We start from the raw sequence: 22,269 nt of genomic DNA, 5'->3' as shown, positions 1-22,269 counted from the left end.
GGAAAGTGCACCGTATGCTCATTACGGTTGACATGGAAAGTGACATTGCCTTTGTTGCAATCTATAACAGCCCCTGCTGTGCTTAAAAAGGGTCTTCCGAGGATGACCGCCATGGCGTCGTCCTTGGGAATATCCAAGATAACAAAGTCCGTTAAGATAGTGACATTAGCAACCACAACAGGCACATCCTCGCAAATGCCGATAGGGAAAGCAGTTGATTTGTCGGCCATTTGCAGAGAGATTTCAGTGGGTGTCAAGTTATCCAGTTCAAGTCTACGATAAAGAGAAAGAGGCATAACACTAACACCGTCTCCAAGATCGCATAAAGCAGTTCTAACGTAGTTACCTTTAATGGAGCAAGGTATAGTGGGCACTCCGGGATCACCCAGTTTCTTAGGAGTTCCACCCTTGAAGGTATAATTAGCATGCATGGTGGAAATCTCAACCTCAGGTATCCTCCTCTTATTAGTCACAATATCCTTCATGTACTTAGCATACAGAGACATTTTGAGCATATTTGTCAAACACATTTGCAGAAAGACAGGTCTAATCATTTCAAAGAATCTCTTAAAATCCTCATCATCCTTTTTCTTGGATGGTTTGGGAGGAAAGGGCATGGGTTTCAGAACCCATGGTACCCTTTCTTTACCATGCTTCCTAGCAGCGAAGTCATTCTTATCATATCTCTTAGTCTTAGGCTATGGGTTATCAAGATCAACAGGTTCAATCTCCACATCCTTATCATTGCTAGGTTGAGCGTCATCATGAACATCACTATTGATATTATCATTAGGCTCATGTTCATCACGAGATTGTGTTTCAGCATCAGAAACAGAGGCATAATTTGGACTCCCAGGGGTAACAGCATCTGGGTTGCTCGCGTGCAGGTTCCTATCATCTTTCTTCTTCTTTCTAGGATGACTAGGTGCATTAGTGCTAACTCCTTGAGAATCTTGTTCAATTCTCTTCGGATGACCCTCAGGATACAAAGGTTCCTGAGTCATCCTACTGCCTCTAGTAACGACTCTAACATAATTGTCATTCAACTCATTGAGCAAGTCGTTCTGAGCTTTAAGTATTTTTTCTAGCTGAGTAGTAACCATAGAGGCATGTTTACTCAAGAGCTTAAGACCATTGACATTTCTGTCCACACAAGCACTTAAATGGCTAAGCGTACGAGCATTCTGTTCCAATTGTCTCCTAACATAATCATTGAAACTCTGTTGTTTGGCAACAAAGTTATCAAATTCATCTAGGCATAGGGTAGCAGGTTTCTCAAAAGGAATATCACTCTCATCAAACCTACGCAGAGAATTTACTTCTACTACATGTATCGGGTTATCAAGACCATGGATCTCTTCGATAGGTGGTATATTTTTGACATCTTCAGATTTAATGCCTTTCTCTAGCATATATTTTTTGGCTTCTTGCATATCTTCAGGACTGAGGAATAGAATACCTCTTTTGTTCGGAGTTGGCTTAGGAGGTGGTTCGGGAATAGTCCAAGCATTCTCATTGCACAAGATGTTAATCAGTAGAATCTGAGCTTGTTCTACAGTTCGTTCCCTAAAAACACAACCATCACAACTATCTAGGTGGTCTCTAGAAGCATCGGTAAGTCCATTACAGAAGATATCAAGTATTTCATTCTTCTCAAGAGGGTGATGTGACGCCCTCGGTTTAATCGTACGCTAATCATACACGCAAATGTGTATGATCAAACCCAAGGACTCACGGGAAGATATCACAACACAACTCTAGACACAAATAAAATAACATCAGCTTCATATTACAAGCCAGAGGCCTCGAGGGCTAGGATACGGAAGCTCGATAAACACACGAGTCACCGGAAGCAACAATATCTGAGTACAGACATAAAACATGGGGTGCCTTAGAGAAGGCTAGCACAAAAGATACAACGATCTAACGAGGCGAGGCCTCCTGCCTGGGAACCTCCTAACTACTCCTGATCATCAGCGGCCTCCACGTACTAGTAGGCACCGTCGGGGTAGCAGTCGTCGTCGGCGGGGACCTCCATCTCCTGGGCTCCATCATCTGGTCGCAGCAACGGATCAAGGGAACAAGGGGGGAGCAAAGCAACGGTGAGTACTCATCCAAAGTACTCGCAAGTCTTACATCAGAACTATGCTAAATATGCACCAGTATCAAAGAAGGGGTGTTATATGTGGACTGACTGCAGCAAAGCGAGAATAAAGAGAGAAGGCCTAGTCCTATCGAAGACTAGCATCTTCAGGGTCTTGCAGCAATAGACGAGAGTAGAACAGGGGGTAACACATTAATAGTCATATTGTTGCAGCAATATTAAAGTGAGGTCACGTCTAAAGATCATCCCTCGACTCCGTGCGAGGAAGCAATCCCGAGGCAAACTAAATCCAGTTAAGTAACAATTGTAGTTGTAAAATATCGGGGCTCAACTCCAAGTCGTCCTGTAACCGTGGACACGGCTATCCGAATAGTTAATTTTCATCCCTGCAGGGGTGCACCACATGTCCCGTCTCGCTCGATAACACTCTGGCCGGACATACTTTTCTGGGTCCTGCCCGGCCTCGGAATATCGACACTTCGCAGCCCCACCTAAGACTAATCAGAGAGGCCAGCCCGCCGGTCTAACTCCTAAGCACAAAGGGTTTGTGGGCCCAGTTCCCCTTCGCGCTCCTGCACGTGGCGTGGTCGGCCGACGTTAGTCCTAGCATCCCTTAATCACAAGAGCGATGCATCTCGGGACCACTCCGGCGCGCACCGCTACATTGCTGGCATAAGAAAAGCTTCGGCTGATACCGCGATGCCGAGTACCCATAATTCTTCCCGCGTAGCCGGTTAGTGCGAAAAGGTCTTCGACCAACCCAGATCAAATACCCAAATCCATTAACATTTTAATTAGGCCAGCAACACAGTCTCACGGGAATCCACCAGTCTTACAACTAGTCACCAAAGATCCCAGTAACATGGTCGAGTAACTGTGTGGTTGTAACATCGGGGAGAATCCGAGGTATCACCCTCGTTGGATTCCGAACGATGTACCCGTCAAGGTGGGCTTAGAGGAATCACCCTTGGGGGTCCCACACTTGAGGGGTTGCACGACAGAGGCGTCATCAGGAATGGTGAAAGAGGAATCACCCTCGATAACCACGACCGACTAGCTGTACTATAGAGATATCATCAGGAGTACTTAGCGAGGTGTCACCCTCAGTACCCGATAGTATCTCTGTAGCGTTGTACAACGAAGGAGGTGTATGTGCTGTGTGAGGTATGGCTCGTCGATGAGAGATCGAGATTTGAAAACAAGCGGGGTAACTGAACTACGGGGTTAGAGGGGATCACTGCTCCACCTATACTAAGCAGATTAAAGGTACCGTACTGAAAGTTGCAGTTCATAAAAATTAGGCTATGCATCAGATATAGGAGCTAACTACAACAGTAGCAAAATACTAATGCAAACAGTAGGAAGAAAGACATAGGCTATATAGGAATGATCAAGGGGGGTTTGCTTGCCTTGCTGCTCTGCGGCAAAGGACTGATCGGCAGGGTCGTAGATGTACCCGGCAGCAACGTCAGTCTCGGGGTCTACCGGTAAGAAGAGGGGGAAGAAACAATAAATAATAGCAACGGTGCAACACAAAGCATGACATGGCAAGATGCATGCTAGACATGAGCTAACGCAGCAACACCCGTCATAGACGGGTCGGAAGAATATCTGACGATATTTTCCGGGACTCGGGCTACTACCGGTTATACTGGAAACGATGGAAATGTTCCATGTTTGCTATGCTAGGGACGCGTGACACACGAATGGATCGTGTATCCGGGTTCGTCTCGTTCCGCTCATCAAGTTTCATGTTGAAAATATTTTGATCTGACTTACAGATCATTTAATATTAATTTTTAAAGTTTTATTCAATAATTAGGAATTAAAAACAGATTTAAATAATTTAATAAAAAGCTATTATGACATCAGCATGATGTCATGCTGACATCAACATTTGACTGGTCAACTGACCAGCGGGTCCCGAACGTCATAGGCACAAGTTTTAATATAGATTAAATATTGATTAATCAGATTAATTTAATGGGGGACCCACGTGACATACTCTAATTATTCTAATTATCCAATTAACTAATTAATTGATAAATATATTTATTTATTTAATAAAAACATTATTTTTATTTTTATATTTTAATTTCACTTTTCTTTAAAAGGGGTGTGGGGCCTCCGTGTCATAGACAGCGGGGTGTGTTGGCCCCACCGGTAAGTGGCTTTAGGCCAAATACTCGGTTTGGTTCACAGATACATAATCATGGAAATATCGTATTCCTCCAAATACCTATATACACAAATACATACATCGCATCTCATACATACAAACATACATACGCAACTAATACACCTTTTTTTTCTAACTCTCATCTCTCACAACTCTCTCTATTAACACACAACAAAGAACACAACAGAGAGTCTTTGTTAACTTCCTCAACATAGAAGAGAGCCAACTTCATCTCCTCCTACCGGAGTCAAACGTCGATGGATCGGAGCCCCGTTTGCCGAAATGGAACCGGGACGGCGAGGGGAACGAGATGGTGGGAGGAGCCCGAGGAGGGGCTCACCAACGTTGATGAGACGGCCTGGTGAAGCCGGAGTTCGCGAGAAGGCGAAGGTGATGGCGGTGATGGCGCGGTTCCGGTGGTGACGGTGACGGTGAGGACGGTGGTGACGGCGGTGACGATCGTCGGAGAGGGCCTCCCGGAGTCGTGGCCGGAGAGGTGAGCCCTCCGGGGAAGAAGGGGCCGGCCGGATCCGGCGAGGTTTGCCCCGACCTCAAGGGGAGGGAGGCCGGCCGGTCATGGTGGTCGCTGGAGTTGGTGGCCGGCAGGGTAGAGGGAGAGGCCGGCGAAGGTGAGTGTGCCGGCGGGGTGGCTCGGTTGGGGTGTGAGGCGAGGTGAGGAGGAGGGTGTCCGGCGGGGTAGAGAGCTCGGGTGGGAGGGGTAGGCCGAGATGTTGGGGAACATCGCATGGGAAACAAAAATTTTCCTACGCGCACGAAGACCTATCATGGTGATGTCCATCTACGAGAGGGGATTTCTGATCTACGTACCCTTGTAGATCGCACAGGAGAAGCGTTAAGAAACGCGGTTGATGTAGTGGAACATCCTCAAGTCCCTCGATCCGCCCCGCGAACCGTCCCACGAACCGTCCCGCGATCCGTCCCACGATCCGCTCCGATCTAGTGCCGAACGGAGGGCACCTCCGCGTTCAGCACACGTACAGCTCGACGATGATCTCAGCCTTCTTGATCCAGCAAGAGAGACAGAGACGTAGATGAGTTCTTCGGCAGCGTGACGGGGCTCCGGAGGTTGGTGGTGATCTAATCTCAGCAGGGCTCCGCCCGAGCTCCGCGGAAATGCGATCTAGAGGTAAAACCGTGGAGGTATGCGGTCGGGCTGCCGTGGCAAAAGTTGTCTCAAATCAGCCCTAAAACCCCACTATATATAGGAGGGAGGGAGGGGAGGAGGCAGCCTCAAAACCTAAAGGTTTGGCCGAAATTGGAGGTGGAGGAGTCCTACTCCAATCCTACTTGGAGTAGGATTCCACCTTCCCACTTGGAAACTCTTTCCACCTTGTGTTTTTTCCTTCTCAAACCTTATGGGCCTTAGTGGGAACTTATTCCAGCCCACTAGGGTCTGGTTTATCTCTTCCCATAGCCCATGAGACCCCTTGGGGCGTGACACCCCTCCTGATGGTCCCCGGCACCCCTCCCGGCACTCCCAGTACACTACCGATGAGCCCGAAACTTTTCCGGTAATGCACGAAAACCTTCCGGTAACCAAATGAGGTCATCCTATATATCAATCTTCGTTTCTGGACCATTCCGGAAACCCTCGTGACGTCCGTGATCTCATCTGGGACTCCGAACAACATTCGGTAACCAACCATATAACTCAAATACGCATAAAACAACGTCGAACCTTAAGTGTGCAGACCCTGCGGGTTCGAGAACTATGTAGACATGACCCGAGGAACTCCTCGGTCAATATCCAATAGCGGGACCTGGATGCCCATATTGGATCCTACATATTCTACGAAGATCTTATCCTTTGAACCTCAGTGCCAAGGATTCATATAATCCCGTATGTCATTCCCTTTGTCCTTCGGTATGTTACTTGCGTGAGATTCGATCGTCTGTATCCGCATACCTATTTCAATCTCGTTTACCAGCAAGTCTCTTTACTCGTTCCGTAATACAAGATCCCGCAACTTACACTAAGTCACATTGCTTGCAAGGCTTGTGTGTGATGTTGTATTACCGAGTGGGCCCCGAGATACCTCTCCGTCATACGGAGTGACAAATCCCAGTCTTGATCCATACTAACTCAACGAACACCTTCAGAGATACCTGTAGAGCATCTTTATAGTCACCCAGTTACGTTGCGACGTTTTATACACACAAAGCATTCCTCCGGTGTCAGTGAGTTATATGATCTCATGGTCATTGGAACAAATACTTGACATGCAGAAAACAGTAGCAACAAAATGACATGATCAACATGCTACGTCTATTAGTTTGGGTCTAGTCCGTCACATGATTCTCCTAATGATGTGATCCCGTTATCAAGTGACAACACTTGCCTATGGTCAGGAAACCTTGACCATCTTTGATCAACGAGCTAGTCAACTAGAGGCTTACTAGGGACAGTGTTTTGTCTATGTATCCACACATGCACTGTGTTTCCAATCAATACAATTATAGCATGGATAATAAACGATTATCATGAACAAAGAAATATAATAATAACTAATTTATTATTGTCTCTAGGGCATATTTCCAACACGAGATGGGGAGGCTCGTCGGCCGGTGGGGGAGTCGGCGGTGGAGGGAGATGCGAGGGGAGGGAGAGAGTGGATCTGGGGCTCGGCTCGGTGGGGGGGGTGAGTTACGAGAGAGAGAGACGAGAGATATTTCTCTCGTGCGGAGGGATAGGACAGAGGGGGAGGCTCGTGGGGGGAACTGTCGGTGGGGTGTGGAGCCCCCACGAGGGGTTGGGGACACGTGGGGGCGCTGGGGGAGGGGCCCCCTCAAGGGGATAAGGCCGGCGGCGCTGGGAAGAAACGGGAGAGCGGGGGGGGGGGGGGGGGGCAGCACTAGGGTTGCTTGCTGGCGAGGGTGGCCTCGCCGGCTGGGCCTCTAGGCCTAGTTGGGCCACGGGGTGGGGGGTTACTTTCCTTTTTTCCTTTTTTTTTTCTTTTTTTTCCACTTTACTATTTATTATTATTTAAGTTTATATATTTTCTTTTATGCTTTCTTTTATCGCTATTCTTTTTAATACTTTCTTTTATTTATTTTTCTTTTAATGTTTATCATGAATTTATAATAATACTTTACTTTTGTTTTCTAATTTTGAATCCGGATGGACTTGAATCAACACGGGTCCGAGATGGGAATTCGATGACATGGTATCATTACCGGGTGATCACTGTAGCTTAATTACAATATTTACTGTAGCAAAAGTCGAGGATGTCACAAATGTCCCCTACTAACAAGAATTCTCGTCCCGAGAATTGAGAGGTGGAGGGAAAGAGCCCGGAGTATTCATCACGAAGATAATCCTCGCGTTCCCAAGTGGCTTCATCTTCAGAGTGATTTGACCACTGCACCTTGAGGAACTTGGTGACTTTGCGACGAGTCTTACGTTCAGCTTGGTCGAGAATGCGGACCGGATGCTCTTTATAAGGGAGGTCTTGTTGCAGCTCAAGCATACCATGATCCACTGCTCGAATAGGGTCCTTGAAGCAGCGACGGAGCTGAGAAACATGGAAGACATCGTGAACCTGAGAAAGGTTCGCCGACAGTTCCAATTGATAAGCCACTCTTCCACGCCTTTCGAGAACAGTGAAAGGACCAATATAACAAGGAGCTAACTTGCCCTTGATTCCGAAACGGTGTGCACCTCTCATTGGTGTGACATGAAGATAAGCCTTTTCGCCAGGTTGATAGACCATATCTTGATGGTGACGGTCATACTGACTCTTCTGACGAGACTGAGCAGCCTTCAGATTCTCATGAATAATGCGGAATTGATCTTCGGCATGTTGAATAATATCTGTACCGAAGAGTGATCGTTCCCCTGTTTCTGACCAATTCAGAGGAGTTCGACACCTTCGTCCATACAATACTTCGAAAGGGGCCATCTTCAGACTAGCTTGATAGCTATTGTTGTAAGAGAACTCGGCATACGGGAGAGATTCCTCCCATTTCTTACCGAAAGAAATGACACAAGCTCGAAGCATGTCCTCGAGAATTTGGTTGACTCGTTCAACTTGTCCCTGGGATTGAGGATGAAATGCAGTGCTGAAGGACAGATGAGTCCCCATAGCCTTCTGAAAACTTTCCCAACATTTTGAAGTGAACAAGCTGCCACCGTCCGAACTGATTACCAATGGAATACCGTGAAGTGAAACAACTCTTGACATATAAAGATCTGCCAGCTGACTAGCATTAATCGTTTCTTTGACGGCCAGGAAATGTGCAACTTTGGACAGTCGATCAATGACGACAAGAATAGCATCATTACCTTTCTGAGATCTGGGGAAACCAGTGACAAAGTCCATTTCAACATGGTCCCATTTCCACTCAGGAATAGAGATAGGTTGTAGAGTTCCAGCAGGCTTTTGGTGTTCTGCTTTGATACGCCGGCATATATCACATTCTGCCACATAGCGTGAAATGTCTTGTTTCATATTGGGCCACGAGAATCTTTGCCAGATTTCTTGGTACATCTTGGTACTACCCGGGTGAATAGACAATGGTGTGTCATTAGCTTCTTCCATCACCTTCCCGGCCATCCTGAGATTTTCCTTCTTATTTGGGATGAATAGGCGACCCTTGAAATACAAGGCGCCATCTTCATCAACACTGAAAAAAGAGGGTTTACCCATCACAATATAGCTCTTAATCCCGTCGACATCATCGTCAAAGCCTTGCAGATTCTTTATGGAGCTCACAAGATCTGGTTCAACCACTAGGTTACTCAGGGAACCCTGATTAACAACACGAAGGTTCATCTTTTGACACTCTTCAGGAGGGGGAACAAGGTAACCCTGAGAAACAATGTGGAGGTTCTGCTTACAGAATTCTTCTTGCACATGATCGTGAACCTTATGAACCTAGAGGTGGTTGCAGTATGACTTGCGACTCAAGGCATCAGCCATTACGTTAGCCTTGGCAGGGGTATATGATATACTACAGTCAAAATCTGCTATACGCTCCATCCATCTTTGTTGACGTAGGTTTAGCTCCGGTTGAGTGAACAAGTACTTCAGACTTTGATGGTCGGTGTAGATTTCACAGCGACTACCGACAAGGTATTGTCGCCATTCCTTCAATGCATGAATGACTGCGGCAAGCTCGAGATCATGAACTGGGTAGTTCTCTTCATGAGTACGCAGTTGACGTGAAGCATAAGCGATCACCTTGCGATCATGCATCAGGACACAACCTATTCCTTGACGAGAAGCATCACAGTATATGACGAAATCCCTTTTCGTATCTAGAGGAGAAAGTACTGGAGCGGACGTCAGTTTGTCCTTGAGCGCCTCGAAACTTTCCTGACATTTATCCGTCCACTCATACTTAACACCTTTGTGGAGCAGGTTGGTTAAGGGCTTCGCAATCTTGGAGAAGTTCTCAACGAATCGACGGCAATAACTGGCGAGTCTGAGAAAACTTCTGACTTGCTTGACATTCTTCGAGGGAGTCCAGTCAAGAATAGCTTGAATTCGTTCGGGGTTGACTGCAATACCATCCTTGGAAATCACATGACCAAGGTAATTCACTTCGTCTAGCCAGAACTCACATTTGGAATACTTCCCATAGAGTTTATGCTCCCGAAGCTTATCGAGTACAAGACGAAGATGTTCAGCATGCTCTTCTCTGTTCTTCGAAAATACCAGAATATCATCCAGATATACCACGACAAATTTGTCGAGGTAGTCCACGAATATATAATTCATCAATCGGGAGAAGGTTGCCGGTGCATTGGTTAAGCCGAAGGACATGACGGTGTACTCGTATGATCCATAACGAGTAACAAAGGAGGTCTTTGGAATATCCTCCGTGCGAACACGGATCTGGTGGTACCCCAACCTCAAGTCGAGCTTAGAGAAGACGGTGGAACCAGCAAGTTGATCATACAAATCATTTTTCCGAGGGAGAGGATATTCGGTTTGAATAGTGGCCTGGTTGATAGGACGATAGTCTTAAACCAATCGATTTGTCCCATCGTTCTTCTTAACAAAGAGAGAAGGTGCTCCCCAAGCAGAGGAACTCGGACGGATGAAACCCAGACGGAGCGAGTTGTCAATTTCTTACTTAAGTTCAAGGAGTTCATGTGGTGGCATTTTATAAGGACGCTTGGCAATAGGAGTGGTACCGGGTACCAAGTCAATGACAAACTCGACAGCTCGAGCGGGGGGAATCCCCGGAAGTTCTTATGGAAAGACATCTTGGAATTCTCAGACCACTGGAATGTTTTCAACCCCTTCAAGAGGTGACACATTTAATGCATTCAAGGCATATAGCCATGCCTCAGCATTTCGGACGAGATGAGCATGGTAGCTTACTAATTCATTTGAAGGGTGTAGGAGGTGGACGGTTTTGGTGGTACAAACGATCGATGCCGTGTGAGCTTTCAACCAGTCCATCCCCAGTATGAGATCAATGTTGGATGACTTTAGTAGGATGGGGTTGGCAAGGAATTCTAATCCTTCAATTTCAACTGGAACATGGGGGCAAACCACATAGGTTCGGCATTCGCCCCCAGGGGAGTTTACCACTATCAGGATGTTCATCTCTTCGCTCCTAATGTCATGCATGCATGCAAAATTTTCCGACATAAAGGAATGCGATGTTCCTGTATCAAACAGTACAGAAGCAGGTACTGAGTTAACGAGAAGTGTACCCATCACGGTAGCAGGGCGGTCTTGAGCTTGCCCATATCAATGTTGTTGGCCTGACCACGAACATAAGCAGGCTTAGCGTTGAAGTTGCGGTTCTGGTTGTTGCCACTGCCAGTTGCGGGAAGTGTCAGCTGATTCGGATTCTGCCTGCAGTCTCTAGCACGGTGACCTGGACGGGCACACTTGAAGCACAACCCATCCTCAGGACGGGAAGGAGGAACTCGAGGCGGCGGAGCTGGAAGCCTCGGCTGCCTAGGTGGTGGAGGAGGCAGGCGAGGTGCAACATAGGACGGCCTCGGAACAGGAGCAGGTGCATGGTACATGTTGTTGGGAATCCAGATCTTCCGCTTCTGTGTAGATGAGCCCGAAGATGAGCCCATGTCACTGTTGATCTTGCTGCTATCTTTGTATTCCTGTAGACCAGTCTCAACCTGAATAGCCTTGTTCACCAGGGTGGCGAAATCAACATAGTCCTGAATGAGGAGTGTCAGCTTGATATCAGGGTGGAGGCCTTCACGGAACTTCTCCTGCCTGCGTGCATCAGTTGCAATGTCTTCTTCAGCATAGCGAGATAAGTCCAGAAATTCCCGTTGATAAGCATCCACAGTCTTGTTGCCTTGGACCAAGTTGCGGAACTCACGATTCTTCCGGTCCATGATTCCCTGAGGAATGTAGCGAGCACGGAAAGCGGCCTTGAACTCTGTCCAAGTGATGATAGTTCCATCGGGCTGAGAGCGCCAATGGTTGTCCCACCATTGAGCAGCGGGACCCTTCAGAAAGTAGGCGACAAAGTTGACATAGCTCGCCAGGGGCACATTGGCAGACTCCAACTCATAAGAAATGTCACGGAGCTAGTCATCAGCATCAAGAGGCTGAGTTGAGCTGCGGTAGATCGTAGGGTTGAGGCGGTAGAAGTCTTGCAGTGTCATGCCTTGCGGTTGGTTCATGTTCGGCCTTTGGAACTGATCCATGAGCCCGTGCATAAACTGGCGGTTCAGCTCAAACTGTTGGATCATCCCCGCCATATACTCAGGAGGCGGGGGTGGTGCATCGTTGGCAGGGGCACGCGGGCGGCCAGCTGGTCTAACCATCCTGTTAAATATTTAACAGGGGTAGTTTAGCTTAAAGTAATTGCAAAGGCATCGCACGCATTCACGAAGTAATCAAGCATAATGAAAGGGAAATGCGATAGATACTCCATAGTAGTTGAGTTCGACATACAGACCCATACATAAGTTCGGTTACAGACGAACGATTACAAATTCGAAATTTGGCGATAGCCCGGACGCATTAGACGATACCCTGGACTCACTAGGCGGCACGCAGGCACGCGGTGGAAGAGTACCACAACGAGATGTAGCGATAAGGCTACATCAACGTCGGAGAGGACGATCGAATCCTGGTAGCTGGCGGTGATAGAAGGTAGGGACAGGACCCTGTGTCCCGTTGTGACTCTGGTGAGGGCACCGCATCTAGTCGAGGAGCTGAGGTCCAAGTGCAGGGGTTCCACCCCCAACATTAGTCCACTCGAGAGCTGATGGTAGCTCTGTCCTGCTCGGCTCGTGGATGCGCATAGGGGGAACCCTCGGGCAGTGTGATGGCTGCAGCTCTGTCAACGCGTCGTAAAGACGAGCGCGCGTACCATACAGCTCCACAGTCAAAGCCCGGAAAGCACGATCCATTGCCTCAGTGTACTGCACCAGAAACCGCGCGTCGTAGCGACGCGTCACGTAGGGGGCGCAGACAGCGACGTAGGAACGGTCGCTGCGCTCCCGAATGTCAGAAGTGTAGGCAGTGAGATCAGACCCAGTCTCATTCCCAGCAGGAGCATGCCGGATGTATCTAAAAGGGCTCTCCTCCAGGTGAGGGTACGCTCCACGGATACGGGTGATGGCGATGTAGGCCGCATCATGGACGGCCATCTCGACCGACACTCCAATACCACAGAAGACGTGGCGCTCGAGGGTCTCGCCGCCCCTCTGGTCGAAGATGCGAACCTCAGCCTGATACTAGTACTGGTTTGTACTCGCGGAAATCCTGGAACACAGTGTACTCGGGGTACCAGCGATATCCCAGCCTGGTCAGGAGGTCGACCAAAATGGTCGGGAACCCAGTCGTCTCAGTGGCCTGTGTCAGGCGCACGTGCTGTCTTGCGGGATGCATCTGAAAATAAGATTGACATATGTCAAATGAAAGTGTGTGTAATATATATTTAGGAGAAAGAGTAGATAGTCCAGCGCTCCGGGTCGATGTGATTCGAGAACCTAATGTTAGAGTTAGTAAAATCTTTGACCCGAAAGAGAAGAGAGAGTAGAGCCCAGAGTATAGGAAAGGAGTAAAAGATACTAATACCACCCAATTAAGATGTGGGCCCGTAAGCCACAACATCAGTGTTAGTAAGTTTTTCAAACACTAGACTCAACTTCGGCCAAGGAGTTAGAAAGGGGGCTACCTACAGGTAGTCGGCTCTGATACCAACTTGTGACGCCCTCGGTTTAATCGTACGCTAATCATACACGCAAATGCGTACGATCAAACCCAAGGACTCACGAGAAGATATCACAACACAACTCTAGACAGAAATAAAATAACATTAGCTTCATATTACAAGCCAGGGGTCTCGAGGGCTAGAATACAGAAGCTCGATAAACACACGAGTCAGCGGAAGTAACAATATCTGAGTACAGACATAAAACATGGAGTGCCTTAGAGAAGGCTAGGAAAAAAGATACAACGATCGAACGAGGCGAGGCCTCCTGCCTGGGAACCTCCTAACTACTCCTGATCATCAGCGGCCTCCACGTAGTAGTAGGCACCGTCGGGGTAGCAGTCGTCGTCGGTGGGGACCTCCATCTCCTGGGCTCCATCATCTGGTCGCAACAACGGATCAAGGGAACAAGGGGGGAGCAAAGCAACGGTGAGTACTCATCCAAAGTACTCGCAAGTCTTACATCAGAATTATGCTAAATATGCACCAGTATCGAAGAAGGGGTGTTATATCTGGACTGACTGCAGCAAAGCGAGAATAAAGAGTGAAGGCCTAGTCCTATCGAAGACTAGCATCTTCAGAGTCTTGCAGCAATAGACGAGAGTAGAACATGGGGTAACACATTAATAGTCATATTGTTGCAGCAATATTAAAGTGAGGTCACGCCTAAAGATCCTCCCTCGACTCCCTGCGAGGAAGCAATCCCGAGGCAAACTAAATCCAGTTAAGTAACAATTGTAGTCGTAAAAGATCGGGGCACAACTCCAAGTCGTCCTGTAACCGTGGACACGGCTATCCGAATAGTTAATTTTCATCCCTGCAGGGGTGCACCATATGTCCCGTCACGCTCGATAACACTCTGGACGGACATACTTTTTTGGGTCCTGCCCGGCCTCGGAATATCGACACGTCGCAGCCCCACCTAAGACTAATCAGAGAGGCGAGCCCGCCGGTCTAAGTCCTAAGCACAAAGGGTTCGTGGGCCCAGTTCCCCTTCGCGCTCCTGCACGTGGCGTGGGCGGCCGACATTAGTCCTAGCATCCCTTAATCACAAGAGCGATGCATCTCGGGACCACTCGGGCGCGCGCCGCTACATTGCTGGCATCTGAAAAGCTTCGGCTGATACCGCGACGCCGAGTACCCATAATTCTTCCCGCGTAGCCGGTTAGTGCGAAAAGGTCTCCGACCAACCCAGATCAAATACCCAAATCCATTAACATTTTAATTAGGCCAGCAACACAGTCTCACGGGAATCCACCCGTCTTACAACTAGTCACCAAAGATCCGAGTAACATGGTCGAGTAACTGTGTGGTTGTAACATCGGGGAGAATCCGAGGTATCTCCCTCGTTGGATTCCGAATGATGTACCCGTCAAGGTGGGCTTAGAGGAATCACCCTCGGGGGTCCCACACTTGAGGGGTTGCACGACAGAGGCGTCATCGGGAATGGTGAAAGAGGAATCACCCTCGATAACCACGAACGACTAGCTATACTACAGAGATATCATCAGGAGTACTTAGCGAGGTGTCACCCTCGGTACCCGATAGTATCTCTGTAGCGTCGTACAACGAAGGGGGTGTATGTGATGTGTCGTGTATGGATCGTCGATCAGAGATCGAGATTTGAAAACAAGCGGGGCAACTGAACTACGGGGTCAGAGGGGATGACTGCTCCACCTATACTAAGCAGATTAAAGGTACCGTACTGAAAGTAGCAGTTCATAAAAATTAGGCTATGCATCAGATATAGGAGCTAACTACAACAGTAGCAAAATACTAATGCAAACAGTAGGAAGAAAGACATAGGCGATATAGGAATGATCAAGGGGGGTTCGCTTGCCTTGCTGGTCTGCGGCAAAGGACTGATCGCCAGGGTCGTAGATGTACCCGGCAGCAGCGTCAGTTTCGGGGTCTACCGGTAAGAAGAGGGGGAAGAAACAATAAATAATAGCAACGGTGCAACACAAAGCATGACATGGCAAGATGCATGCTAGACGTGAGCTAACGCAGCAACATCGGACATAGACGTGTCGGAAGAATATCTGACGATATTTTCCGGGTCTCGGGCTACTACCGGTTATACTGGAAACGATGGAAATGTTCCATGTTTGCTATGCTAGGGACGCGTGACAGAGGAATGGACCGTGTATCCGGGTTCGTCTCGTTCCGCTGATCAACTTTCATGTTGAAAATATTTTAATCTCACTTAGAGATTATTTAATATTAATTTTTAAATTTTTATTCAATAATTAGGAATTAAAAACAGATTTAAATAATTTAATAAAAAGCTATTATGACATCAGCATGATGTCATGCTGACATCAACATTTGACTGGCCAACTGACCAGCGGGTCCCGAACGTCATAGGCACAAGTTTTAATATAGATTAAATATTGATTAATCAGATTAATTTAATGGGGGACCCACGTGACATACTCTAATTATTCTAATTATCCAATTAACTAATTAACCGATATATCTATTTATTTATTAAATTAAAACATTATTTTTATTTTTATATTTTAATTTCACTTTTCTTTAAAAGGGGTGTGGGGCCTCCCTGTCATAGACAGCGGGGCGCGTTGGCCCCACCGGTAAGTGGCTTTAGGCCAAATACTCGGTTTTATTCACAGATACATAATCATGCAAATATCGTATTCTTCCAAATACCTATATACGCAAATACATACATCGCATCTCATACATATATACATACATACGCAACTAATACACCTTTTTTTTTTCTAACTCTCAGCTCTCACAATCTCTGTGTTAAGAGACAACAGAGAACACATGAGAGAGTCTGTGTTAAGTTCCTCAACATAGAAGAGAGCCAACTTCATCTCCTCCTACCGGAGTCAAACGTCGACGGATCGGAGCCCCGTTTGCCGGAACGGAACCGGGACGGCGAGGGGAACGAGATGGTGGGAGGAGCCCGAGGAGGGGCTCACCAATGTTGATGAGACGGCCCGGAGAAGCCGGAGTTCGCGGGAAGGCGGAGGTGACAGCGGTGATGGCGCGGTTCTGGTGGTGACGGTGACGGTGAGGACGGTGGTGACGATCGTCGGAGAGGGCCTCCCGGAGTCGTGGCCAGAGAGGTGAGCCCTCCGGTGAAGAAGGGGCCGGCCGGATCCGGCGAGATTTGGCCCGACCGCAAGGGGAGGGAGGCCGGCCGGTCATGGTGGTCGCCGGAGTTGGTGGCCGGCGGGGTAGAGGGAGAGGCCGGTGCAGGTGAGTGGTCCGGCGGGGTGGTTCGGTTGGGGTGTGAGGCGAGGTGAGGAGGAGGGTGGCCGGCGGGGTAGAGAGCTCGGGTGGGAGGGGTAGGCCGAGATTGGGAGGCTCGCCGGCCGGTGGGGGAGTCGGCGGTGGAGGGAGATACGAGGGGAGGGAGAGAGGGGATCTGGGGCTCGGCTCGGTGGGGGGGGGGTGAGTTACGAGAGAGAGAGAGACGAGAGATATTTCTCTCGTGCGGAGGGATATGACCGAGGCGGGGGGAGGCTCGTGGGGGGAACTGTCTGTGGGGTGTGGAGCTCCCACGAGGGGTTGGGGACACGTGGGGGCGCTAGGGGAGGGGCCCCCTCGAGGGGATAAGGCCGGCGGCGCTGGGAAGAAACGGGAGAGCGGGGGGGGGGGGCAGCGCTAGGGTTGCTCGCTGGCGAGGGTGGCCTAGCTGGCTGGGCCTCTAGGCCGAGTTGGGCCACGGGGTGGGGGGGGTTACTTTCCTTTTTCCATTTTTTCTTTTTTCCTTTTTTTCCACTTTACTATTTATTATTATTTAAGTTTATATATTTTCTTTTATGCTTTCTTTTTTTTTATTATTTTTAATACTTTCTTTTATTTATTTTTCTTTTAATGTTTATCTTGAATTTATAATAATACTTCACTTTTGTTTTCAAAATTTGAATCCGGATGGACTTGAATCAACGCGGGTCTGAGATGGGAATTCGATGACGTGGCATCATTACCAGGTGATCACTGTAGCTTAATTACAATATTTACTATAGCAAAAGTCGAGGATGTCATAGGTGATCAGGCAAAGCATTCAGTAGCTGGATGAGCCTCCCCCAAGCTTGTGGGAGACTCTCTTCTTCAACTTGAGCAAAGTTGTATATTTCTTGCAAGGCAGCTTGCTTCTTATGGGAAGGAAAATATTTTTTAGAGAAGTAGTAGACCATATCTTGGGGGCTACGCACACAACCAGGAGCAAGAGAAGTGAACCAAGTCTTAGTATCATCCTTTAGTGAGAAAGGAAACAACTTGAGGATATAGTAGTGGCGGATCTTTTCCTCAGTAGTGAATAGTGTGGCTATATCGTGCAGTTTGGTAAGATGGGCTACAACCGTTTCAGACTCATAACCGTGAAAAGGATCTGATTCAACAAGAGTGATTAACTCAGGGTCGACAGAGAATTCATAATCCTTATCGGTCACAAAGATAGGCGAAGTAGCAAACTTCGGGTCGTATTTCATCCTAGCGTTCAGAGATTTTTCTTTCCACCTGCGCAGTAATTTCTCAACATCATAGCTATCCTTACACGCAAGAAAATCCTTAGCAATCTCTCCCTCCATGACATAACGTTCAGGCATATCAGGCAATTCAAGTATAATAGTAGGTTCTACTTCAATAGTATCAGTAGTTTCAGAAGTATCATCACATCTAGCAACACCTCTAGCAATTTGTGCATCAAGGAATGCACCTAGTGGCAAAGCAGTATCAAGCATAACATCATCAGGCAAAGTAGTATCAAGCATAGCATCATCATAAGCATCATTGGCAGCAGAAGTAGCATCATCAAGCACATGCGACATATCAAGATTTCTAGCAGGAGGTGAAGTCGCAAACTTACTCATAATTGAACGTGAATCAAGTGCACAGCTAGATGGCAGTTCCTTACCCATCCTCGTAGTTGAGGGAAAGATTTCAGTTCTTGGATCTTTCGGATTCCTCATAGTGACCAGCAGACGTAAATCCCAAGTGACTTAGAGAATATAGCGGTGCTTCCCCGGCAACGGCGCCAGAAAATTGTCTTGATAACCCACAAGTATAGGGGATCACAACAGTTTTCGAGGGTAGAGTATTCAACCCAAATTTATCGATTCGACTCAAGGGGAAGCGAAAGAATATTCTCAAGTATTAGCAGTTGAGTTGTCAATTCAACCACACCTGAAAGATTTAGTGTCTGCAGCAAAGTATCAGTAGCAAGGTAGTATGATAGCAGCAGTAGCAACAGTAACCAGTAGCAGCAAAGTAACAACAGTAGCGGCAAATAACAGAGCAAGGACCAGTAGGAAAAACTCATAGGCATTGGATCGGTGACGGATGATTATGTCAGATGTGATTCAACATGTAACAGTTATAACAGAGAGAGATATGTAACTAGCTCCCGTTCGTCAATCTAATGTAGGCATGTATTCCGTATGTAGCCATACGTGCTTAGGGAAAAGAACTTGCATGACATCTATTGTCCATCCCTCCCGTGGCAGCGGGGTCCTAATGGAAACTACAAGATATTAAGGTTCTCCTTTTAATAAAGAACCGGACCAACGCATTAACACTTGGTGAATACATGAACTCCTCATACTATGGTCATCTCCGGGAGTGGTTCCGGCTATTGTCACTCCGGGGTTGCCGGGTCATATCACATAGTAGGTGACTACAACTTGCAACATAGGATCTAAAACACACATATATTGGCGACAACATAATAGCTTCAGATCTGAAATCATGGCACTCGAGCCCCAGTGACAAGCATTAATCATGGCAAAGTAGTAGCAACATCAATCTCAGAACATAGTGGATACTACGGATCAATCCCCGTCAAAACTACCTCGATTACATGATAGATCTCATCCAACCCATCGCGGTCCAGCAAGCCTACGATGAGATTACTCACGAACGGCGAAGAGCATCATGGAATTGGCGATGGAGGAAGGTTGATGATAACGATGGCGACGAATTCGCCTCTCCGGAGCCCAGAACGGACTTCAGATCTTCCCTCCAGATGAAGAACAGGAGGTGGCAGCGCCTCCGTATCGTAAAACGCGATGAATCCTTCTCGCTGATTTTTTTCCGGATGAAATGGACTATATAGAGCTGAGGTTAGAGGCGGTGGAGCTTTGTGGGCCCCACAAGCCTGCCAGTCGCGGCCAAGAGGGGGTGCCTGGTGGGCTTGTGGGCTCACGGCTCCACCTCTCCTGCTGATTCTTCCACCATTATTTTTCATTAAATCCAGAAAAATTATCCGTAAATTTTCAGGTCATTCCGAGAACTTTTATTTCTGCACAAAAACAACACCATGGCAATTCTGGTGAAAAGAGCGTTAGTCCGGGTTAGTTCCATTCAAATCATGCAAATTAGAGTCCAAAACAAGGGAAAAAGAGTTCGGAAAAGTAGATACAATGGAGACGTACCATCCATCAGGTCTTTTGCATCCTTTGCCCATTCCCGAGTGTTAGTTCGACCATATTGAGATGGATTTCGTCACCGGGTTTCCGAAGTCCCAGAAGGGTAACGATGCCATCTTCGTCATCATCGACAAGTTGAGCAAAGTAGCTCATTTCCTTCTAGTCAAGGAGTCCATCTCGACAGCTCAGCTTGCAGAGCTGTATACTTCGAGGATAGTCTCTTTGCACGGCGTGCCTATGATGATTTCTTCGGATCACGGAAGTATCTTCACTTCCATGTTCTGGGACTCTTTTGAGTGTGCGATGGGTACGAAGATACGGTTCAACACAGCCTTTCATCCTCAGACTAGTGGGCAAGTTGAGAGAGTCAATCAGGTCCTCGAGGATATGCTGAGAGCCTGTGTCATTTCTTTTGGCATGAAGTGGGAAGACTGCCTACCTTTCACTGAGTTCTCGTATAACAACAGTTTTCAAGCTACTTCAGGAAAAGCTCCGTTTGAGATTCTCTATGGCAGGAAGTGCCGTACCCCGCTCAACTGGTCTGAGACCGGCGAGCGTCAGATTCTTGGGAATGACTTGATCGAAGAAGCAGAAGAGATGTGTGGGGTCATTCGGGATAATCTCAGAGCAGCGCAATCCTGTCAGAAGAGCTACTATGATAGCAAGCATCGTGACATGTCTTATGAGCTTGATGACTTCGTCTATCTCAAAGTGTCTCCTATGAAGGGCACTCAGCGTTTTGGCATCAAAGGCAAGCTTGCTCCTCGTTTCGTTCGTCCTTTCACAGTTGTTGGCAAGAGAGGCGACCTTGCTTATCAACTTGAGCTCCCTTCAAACTTCTAAAATGTGCATGACGTGTTCCATGTCTCTCAGCTCCGGAGATGCTTCAAGACTCCCGAGCGCACAGTTGATCTTCAGGATATCGACCTTCAACCCGACCTATCCTATCATGAGCATCCAGTTGCAGTTCTCGAGATGACTGAGCGCAAGACCCGCAACAAGTCAATCAAGTTTCTCAAGGTGCAATGGTCACATCAATCCGATAAAGAGGCCACTTGGGAGCGCGAGGATCACCTCCGTTCTGAATTTCCAGAGTTCTTTCAGTCCTAGATCTCGGGGCGAGATCTTCTTGTAGTATGGGAGAGTTTGTAATGCCCCAAGTGTAACCTTGCCATATTTAGAACCTTGCCATGTTTGGATCCATGATGTCATGCTTGGTGTTATCATTTCATGTGATCATGTGGCTTACTTTCATGTCTTCTCTCATGCATCATTTCATTCAATGCATCATGTCTTCTCCTTGTGTGTTGTTGTTGTTGTTGTTGGTGTTGGAGTGGTGAGTGCATGTGTTATGTGATGATGATGTGGTGTTTGCAAGCTTTAGTTTGAAACTATGTTAGTTTCAAACTAGATTTTAAAGGCCCTTCCTCTCTATTCTTTTGAGCTCAAATTTACTTGCTCCAAACCTGTTTTTAAAATGTAGTTCTTTTAGAGCATTTTCCAGTGGATGTGGTGCTATGTCTAGGGGTTTCTCAAACTTTGTTTAAATGGGGTTATATTCACAAAACAGATTAAAATAATTCTGTTTTGTAAATATTGTAGTGCTCCAAAAATCATCTTGCTATTTTATTTAATTGGGTCATAATTCCCTTATGACGAGGGACATTTTATTTTTATTTTTGTAAACCTAGATTTCCCTAGGAGTTTATTTCTTGCTGTGTTTGGTTTTAAATGGAAAACCCCAAAGGGTTTTTTCCCTTTCCTTCTATCTGGCGCCAACAGAGGGCCTCCTCCCTCCCGCAGGCCCAGTTCCTCTCCTCCCTAGCGCTCAGGCCCATCTCCCCCGTTTCTCTCTTCTGTGTGACGGCGTCGTCTTCGTCTCGCTTTCCCTGAGGTCCCGAGAGGAGAGCGCGCGCGCCGTCCCCCTCACGGACGTCGAGGCCGTCCCATCCGGTCTATTTAATCCCCACCTCGACTTCTGGACCCTCTACTGTTCCTTGTAGCCTCCGCCACCTCTCTTCTCATCTCTCTCCCTCTCCCTTGTCAGGTAAGTCCAGCAGGTTCAGAGGTTCAGAGAGTCGCCGCCGACGATCTCGCGTCCCTCTCATCGCCGGCAGCTTCTCCCCACAGCGTTCGAGGCGTCCGCGAGCATGGGGCACCTCCTGCCGTCTCGTTCCCGTCGCTAGAGGGGTGGATCCCCCTCTCTGGCGCTCCCTCCATGACGACTTCATCGGGCTGGAGCAGAACGCCGTCGAGCCGCGCCTCTGCTTCCTCTTCTTCCTCTATGTCGTAGCAGGTCGTCCCCGAACACTCCAGGGTGAGCAGCTCCTCTCCTCCTTCCTTCTCCCTCGCGCGTAGAGTACCAGGGGCCGTAGCGTCGTCGTTCTGTCGCCGTCGCCTCCATGTTG

This window comes from Hordeum vulgare, chromosome 1H (genome assembly GCF_904849725.1).
Source record: "Hordeum vulgare subsp. vulgare chromosome 1H, MorexV3_pseudomolecules_assembly, whole genome shotgun sequence".
In the NCBI taxonomy this organism is placed as follows: domain Eukaryota; kingdom Viridiplantae; phylum Streptophyta; class Magnoliopsida; order Poales; family Poaceae; genus Hordeum; species Hordeum vulgare.
The sequence above is the reverse complement of the archived record's forward strand: the minus strand, read 5'-3'. Positions refer to the sequence as shown.